Source organism: Pongo pygmaeus, chromosome 8 (genome assembly GCF_028885625.2).
Source record: "Pongo pygmaeus isolate AG05252 chromosome 8, NHGRI_mPonPyg2-v2.0_pri, whole genome shotgun sequence".
Taxonomy (NCBI): domain Eukaryota; kingdom Metazoa; phylum Chordata; class Mammalia; order Primates; family Hominidae; genus Pongo; species Pongo pygmaeus.
In genome coordinates this window covers 20464186-20472080 of record NC_072381.2, presented here as the reverse complement: position 1 = coordinate 20472080, position 7895 = coordinate 20464186, and the positions used below count along the sequence as shown (strand labels likewise).

Sequence of the window (7895 nt, the reverse complement as noted above, 5' to 3'; positions counted from 1 at the left end):
AGCATTCTTATACCCCAATAACAGACAAACAGAGAGCCAAATTATGAGTGAACTCCCATTCACAATTGCTTCAAAGAGAATAAAATACCTAGGAATCCAACTTACAAGGGACGTGAAGGACCTCTTCAAGGAGAACTAAAAACCACTGCTCAACGAAATAAAAGAGGATGCAAACAAATGGAAGAACATTCCATTATCATGGGTAGGAAGAATCAATATCGTGAAAATGGCCATACTGCCCAAGGTAATTTACAGATTCAATGCCATTCCCATCAAGCTACCAATGACTTTCTTCACAGAATTGGAAAAAACTACTTTGAAGTTCATATGGAACCAAAAAAGAGCCTGCATCGCCAAGTCAATCCTAAGCCAAAAGAACAAAGCTGGAGGCATCACACTACCTGACTTCAAACTACACTACAAGTCTACAGTAACCAAAACAGCATGGTACTGGTACCAAAACAGAGATATAGATCAATGGAACAGAACAGAGTCCTCAGAAATAACACCGCATGTATACAACTATCTGATCTTTGACAAACCTGACAAAAACAAGAAATGGGGAAAGGATTCCCTATTTAATAAATGGTGCTGGGAAAACTGGCTAGCCATATGTAGAAAGCTGAAACTGGATCCCTTCCTTATACCTTATACTAAAATTAATTCAAGATGGATTAAAGACTTAAATGTTAGACCTAAAACCATAAAAACCCTAGAAGAAAACCTAGGCATTACCATTCAGGACATAGGCATGGGCAAGGACTTCATGTCTAAAACACCAAAAGCAATGGCAACAAAAGCCAAAATTGACAAATGGGATCTAATTCAACTAAAGAGCTTCTGCACAGCAAAAGAAACTATCATCAGAGTGAACATGCAACCTACAAAATGGGAGAAAATTTTTGCAACCTACTCATCTGACAAAGGGCTAATATCCAGAATCTACAATGAACTCAAACAAATTTACAAGAAAAAAACAAACAACCCCATCAAAAAGTGGGCAAAGGATATGAACAGACACTTCTCAAAAGAAGACATTTATGCAGCCAAAAGACACATGAAAAAATGCTCATCATCACTGGCCATCAGAGAAATGCAAATCAAAACCACAATTAGATATCATCTCACACCAGTTAGACTGGCGATCATTAAAAAGTCAGGAAACAACAGGTGCTGGAGAGGATGTGGAGAAATAGGAACACTTTTACACTGTTGGTGGGACTGTAAACTAGTTCAACCCTTGTGGAAGACAGTGTGGCGATGCCTCAAGGATCTAGAACTAGAAATACCATTTGACCCAGCCATCCCATTACTGGGTATATACCCAAAGGATTATAAATCATGCTGCTATAAAGACACATGCACACGTATGTTTATTGCGGCACTATTCACAATAGCAAAGACTTGGAACCAACCCAAATGTCCAACAGCGATAGACTGGATTAAGAAAATGTGGCACATATACACCATGGAATACTATGCATCCCTAAAAAAGGATGAGTTCATGTCCTTTGTAGGGACATGGATGAAACTGGAAACCATCATTCTCAGTAAACTATCGCAAGGACAAAAAACCAAACACCGCATGTTCTCCCTCATAGATGGGAATTGAACAATGAGAACACATGGACACAGGAAGGGGAACATCACACTCTGGGGACTGTTGTGGGGTGGGGTGAGGGGGGAGGGATAGCATTAGAAGATATACCTAATGCTAAATGAGGAGTTAATGGGTGCAGCACACCAGCATGGCACATGTATACATATGTAACAAACCTGCACATTGTGCACATGTACCCTAAAACTTAAAGTATAATAATAATAATAATAATAATAATAATAATAACAATAAAATTAGGTGGAACATTTTAAATTTTATGTAAATTTCATAAATTTATATATTCTGCAACTTGCTTTTTGATCCTTTTCCCAACATTATATTTTTTATATTTACCCATGCCATACTTACAGATTCAATTTATTCATTTTTTCTGTTATGTAATGTTGCATTAGATAACTATGCCACAATTTATTTATCTGTTCTCTTGTGGACGGACATTTAGGTTGTTTCTATTTATTCACTAATATAAACAATGCAGATGAATCTCACTGAATGCCATTTTCTTCAGTATTTGCACCTGTAAGTGGGATTCCTGGATCATTGAGCAAGAGCATTTGCAACAATTAGATTGTTCAAGATGATTTCTGATATGATTTGGCTGTGCCCTTACCCAAATCTCATCTTGAATTGTAGTTCCCATGATTCCCACTTGTCATGTTAGGGACCTGGTGGGAGATAATTGAATCATGGGGTAGTTACCCCCATACTGTTCTCATGGTAGTGAATAAATCACACAAGATCTGATGGTTTTATAAGAGGAAACCCCTTTTGCTTGGTTCTCATTCCCTCTTTGCCTGACACCATGTAAGACGTGCCTTTCACCTTCTACCATGATTGTGAGGCCTCCCCAGCCACAGGGAACTGTGAGCCTATTAAACCTCTTTTTCTTTATTAATTACCTGGTCTCGAGTATGTCTTTATCAGCAACATGAAAATGGACTAACACAGTTTCCAAAGCATTTGTATACATTTATACATCTGCCACCAGGAATTGGTACTCCTGTTTTTCCAAATTCTCACTAACATAGTTTTGTCAGATATTTAAATTTTTCCCAAAAGATGAATTGGACATAATACTCTATTTTTTTAACTGGAGTTTTCCTGAGGTAATCTTTCACAACTGCTTTGGCTATGCTAGTTTCCTTTGCATCAATTGCATATTTTTTTCTCCTATTGGGATGTTTTATTCTGATTGGGTCATACAAATTCTTTAGGTAATCGGAAAACTAATTTTTTTTGGCTAAAATTCCCCAGTTTTGTTCATTCTTCAAAATTGTAGTAACTATTCTTGGTAAGTAAGTTTTCTGTATAAATTTTAGAAGCACATTTTAAGTTTGACAGAAACCTTGTTCAGATCTTGATTGGGACTGCATGAAACTTACAGTGTAATTTGAGGAAAATGAACCCTTTTCTCATATTTCCTCCAAACCATGAGCAAGTTATACATTTTCACTTATTTGGATTCTTTATATCTTTCACAAATATTTTATACATTCCTCAACAGAGATCTTGCATATTTCTTGTTAAGTCTATTTCTAGGTACCTTTTTTTATTTTTTATCGTGAATGTGATCTTTTTGTTAGCGCAATTTTTTTTTAAGTGTATTGCTTTATTTGGTGGGTTTGGGGAATACATCATGGTCAAAGAATAAATGAATTAAAGTACTACAGAGGCAGGGACCAATAACGTTAAAAGAGGCATACACAAAATGAGCAGCTGAAATCATTTTCATAAGAGGACTTGACTCATGGAAGAAAAATTTTAATTACAGTGGCAAAAAATTGTGTATAAAGTAGATATTGGTTTCAGTAACAGTAAAGAATGTGTGCTAGAAAGTAGAGGCAACTGGATGTAAAATTCTGGCAGCAATTTAACAGAACAGTCTCAGATGGTTACGCTGAGACCAACACCTAATTGGGACAAAATTGTGTGCGGGAAATTTTGGATGATACTTGGAGAAATATTATACTGCACATAAACTAAATTGAATTGTTTTCACAAGTGTTGCAAAGTTTTATATCATAAAAGGTGGTTTTTTCTACACATACTTCAATTTCACAGCAAGAGTGATAGAGAACATCTAAACACAGAAGAGAGCATTCATGCAAGATATCTAACTCCTTCATATAATAATGCATACAGTTCAGAATGATTGCACTATGATTATATCTAAGGCTTTCTGCAACAACAAGGTGATGGTTATAGAAAGCATGGTCCCTGGCATGAACATCTAGAAAGCAGCCACTCCCTTCTACATGAGTTCTCTTTTTGCATTTCTTCCTTCATTTTTCTTAATCAAGTCTCTGTTGTCATTGCTGCTTTGCAAAACCGGTAAAAACAAAATTGTAATCATTGAACATAGCACTCTGGTAATCAAGACATTTAAAACCTTCAGTCTTCTGGGGTGAAGAAAACATGGTGTGACATTTAGAGCTCTGATTAGCTAACAAGGTGGTCACAAATTTTCCTGGCTTGAAGACTTTCACAACTGTCCCGATCAGGTCATCATAGGAGGTATGACCTAAGTTTCTTTTAAAACTAACATAAGAAAATTCTGGTTCTGGAGTGGTATGAATAGTCCAATAAGTTCTATCTTATTTCATTCCATTCATCAGATCTCCCAAGGATTGAACAGTGTGGCATCAATGACAGGATCTGTTATCAAGTCATGAATTTCATTCTAGAGAGTGACATCATCTACAGTGACACCATCTTTCATACAGAACTGGTCCATAACTGCTGGGTCAAGCACGCTCATCAGAATTTCCAGGGTTTAATCTGTCTGACTGATTACCCCACTCCCTGGGAAACCCAGTACATATAAGTACCAACATCACAATTCATACATCTCATACAATATGCTGCTCCATTTGGGAAAATTGCATTAAGAATCTCTATTTCTTCCTGGAAATTCTGGCGTGAGTATCCTTGGTGAAGAAGCTTCATGAAATTCTTACACAAATAAAAGAAGCTTTAATTGAGTCAAACCCATTGTCATGTCCAGCAAGCTTCAATATGGGAAACAGTGCTTGTGGAAAGAGGGTCGTTCCACGTGTCTGCAAAATGAGACATCTCTTGGAGACAAACATGCTACTCTCACTGAGTACATAAGCTTCCTATGTGTCAGTTTTTGTCAGGCTTAGGATTGAACATTGCACATTTATCAAATGTATTCAGTTGGTGCAAAAGTAATTATAGTTTTCGCCATTACTTTTCATACTTTTAATACAACTTAACGTTACTTTTAATATGACTCACTCAGATCTTGGAGTAGTGCAAAGATCCCCAGATCCTTGGGACCAGCAAACCTCCAGCAGCTTCTCGTCCCATTTGAAAAAAATGTCTACTTTCATCACCCTGAGAAAAGTGAACAACCAACAACTACAGAAAACTGTTTAAATTAGACCTTTTCCCTCGCCACTGCCACCACTACTGCAGATTGTTCCAGCTGTGTTACTAAATTCAGGTTACTTTTCTTTTAATGCTATAATTTTATATTAACTGCTTTAAAAAAAAAACTGGCAGGTTATAGTGACTCATGACTGTAATCCAAACACTTTGGGAGGCAAAGTAGGGAGGATCACTTGAGGCCAGGAGTTTAAAACTAGCTTGGGCAACATAGCAAGACCCTGTCTCTAAAAAACATTTTTTTAAATAAAAATTAGTCGGACATGGTGGCACATGCCTGTAGTCCTAGCCTCTCAGGAGGCTGAGACAGGAGGATTGCTTGAGCCCAATAGCTGGAGGCTGCAATGAGTTCTGATCATGCTACCGTACCTCCAGCCTGGGCAACTGAGCAAGACCTCATCTCTAAATATATATATATGCACACAAATAAAATAAAGACTAACAAAATTTTCCCAGCTGTGTGTGTGTGTGAGCGAAAGTTGAATGTGAGTCTGTTGGAAATAGAAGCAGATATAGTTCAGCCTCTTATAGTCCATTCTATCCTCATTAGTGCTAGCTAATGTCACCAGCCATGCTGTGTAAGCCTGCAGTTTCTAATTGTACATTACAGTTGGATAGTGTGTGATTTACCTTCTATACAGATTTTGTATTCAGCAACCTTGCTAAACATTCTCATTTCTACTGGCTCATAGATTCTCTTGGATGTGTCCATCCAAGAGAATCTGTTTTGTTCCTCAAAATATGGTCCCTTGATTAGTGGCATCAGGATCATCCGAGAAACTGTTAGAAATGCAAATTACAGGCTCAACCTGGCCCATGGAAACAGAAACTACAGATGTGGTTACATTAAGAAACATGAGATGTGCGGATTATCCCGGCCTCTCTAGCTTCTCTCTTTTTTTTTTTTTTTTTTTGAGACGGAGTCTCACTCTGTCGCCCAGGCTGGAGTGCAGTGGAGCAATCTCGGCTCACTGCAACCTCCGCCTCCCAGGTTCAAGCGATTCTCCTGCCTCAGCCTCCCAAGTAGCTGGGACTACAGGTGCCTGCCACCATGCCCGGCTAATTTTTGCATTTTTGGTGGAGACAGGGTTTCACCATATTGGTCAGGCTGGTCTCAAACTCCTGACCTTTTGATCCACCCACCTCGGCCTCCCAAAGTGCTGGGATTACAGGCATGAGCCACCGCGGCCGGCCCTGGCTTATCTTTTTAGGCTCAATCTAATCACATAAGTTTTTTAAATCAGAGAAGCTTTCCAGACTCTGATTAAAGGATATGAATATAGAGAAATATAGGGAAAGATGCATGTGGTCATGGTTAGACAAGGAGCAGATTCTCCCCTAAAGCCTCTAGAAAGAATCACAATCCTACTAATACTCAGATTTTAGTCCAGGGACGTGGATGTCAGACTTCTATAAAACTGTAAAATAATAAATTTGTGTTGTTTTAAGCCACTTATTTGGCAGTAATTTGTCACAGCAGAAACAGAAAACCAATACAATTTATATTTAGTAAAATTCAGCCTTTTCGCCTGTTTTTACAGAGTTTGACAAATGCATGCAGCTACATAATCACTACCACATTCAAGATATAGAAGATTTCCATCACTCTAAACTATCCCTTTATGGCACTTTGCAGTTAAACTTGTCCCCACTAGCTCCTGGCAATCCTTGACTTACTTTCTGTTACTAGTTTTGCATTTTCCAGAATGTCATATAAATGAAATCAAAGAGCATGTAGCCCCTTGTGAATGGCTTTTTAAAAAAAATTAGATAGGGTCTTGCTCTGATGCCCAGGTGATCATAGCTCATTGCAGCCATGAACTCCTGGGGTCAAGCAATCCTCCTGCCTCAGCCTTTTAAGTAACTGGAACCACAGGTGTTACCCACCATGCCTGGCTAATGTGTGTGTGTGTGTGGGTGTGTGTGTTTGTGTGTGTGTGTGGTGGGGGAGGGGGCAGGGGAACAGGGTCTTACTGTGTTGCCTAGCCAGGTCTTGAACTCCTGGACTTAAACAATCCCCTTACCTCAGCCTCCCAGAGTGCCGGGATTATAGATGTGAGCCACCATGCCCAACCTTCAGCGGGTCTTTTTTCACCTGACATCATCGTTTTGTTGCGTGTTGTCAGTAGTTCGTGCCTTTTCATGGCTGGGCAGGATTCCATTGTAGCAATGCACCACAGTATCTTATCTATTCAACAACTGACAGACATTTGAGTGTTTCCAGCATTGAATACTGCCTTAAAAGGTACCAACAATATTGTGTTTTTCAGGTTTGGTGAAGCCAACAGATCAGGAGACAACTGCCATCGGGAAGGTACTTTGTTATTCACAGTTTCCAAGAGAAGGGGTCATGCCATGGTAGACAGGACCACACAGGGAAGCACCTGGGTCAGTCGGGAGGCAGAAGCGGAGAAGAGAAAGCAGAGGCACAGTATTAATTGTGGTTTTCACAGAAAGGAATGGGAAAGACAGGACAAGCAGCTGAGCAGGTTTAGGATTGAGTGAAGAATTTCAGCAGGCTCTAGGCTGCAGGGGTGTTCTCTCCTTGTCTTGGTATCTGGCTTTGGGTTGATTTAGGGCAGTGGAGTAGTATCCCAGGATGAATTGTTTGCCGTCTCTAGGGATTAGCTAACCCAGGAAGGGAAGGTCTCTCCCTGAGTCCATAAATTCCCAAGATAGCAAAGCATCATAGAATATAGAAAATTTTTAAAACATGATTATTGTAAATATTATTAATAAAGTTGCTGGCCAGGAGCGGTGGCTCATGCCTGTAATCCCAGCACTTTGGGAGGCCGAGGCGGGTGGATCACCAGGTCAGGAGATCGAGACCATCCTGGCTAAGATGGTGAAACCCCATCTCTACTAA

General features: G+C 39.3%; 1 pseudogene; it reads right to left on the bottom strand.

Moving 5' to 3' along the window:
• Positions 1 to 3912: 3912 nt before the first annotated feature.
• Positions 3913 to 4974, bottom strand: LOC129044974 (S-adenosylmethionine decarboxylase proenzyme 1-like; annotated as a pseudogene).
• Between the last annotated feature and the right edge of the window lie 2921 nt (positions 4975 to 7895).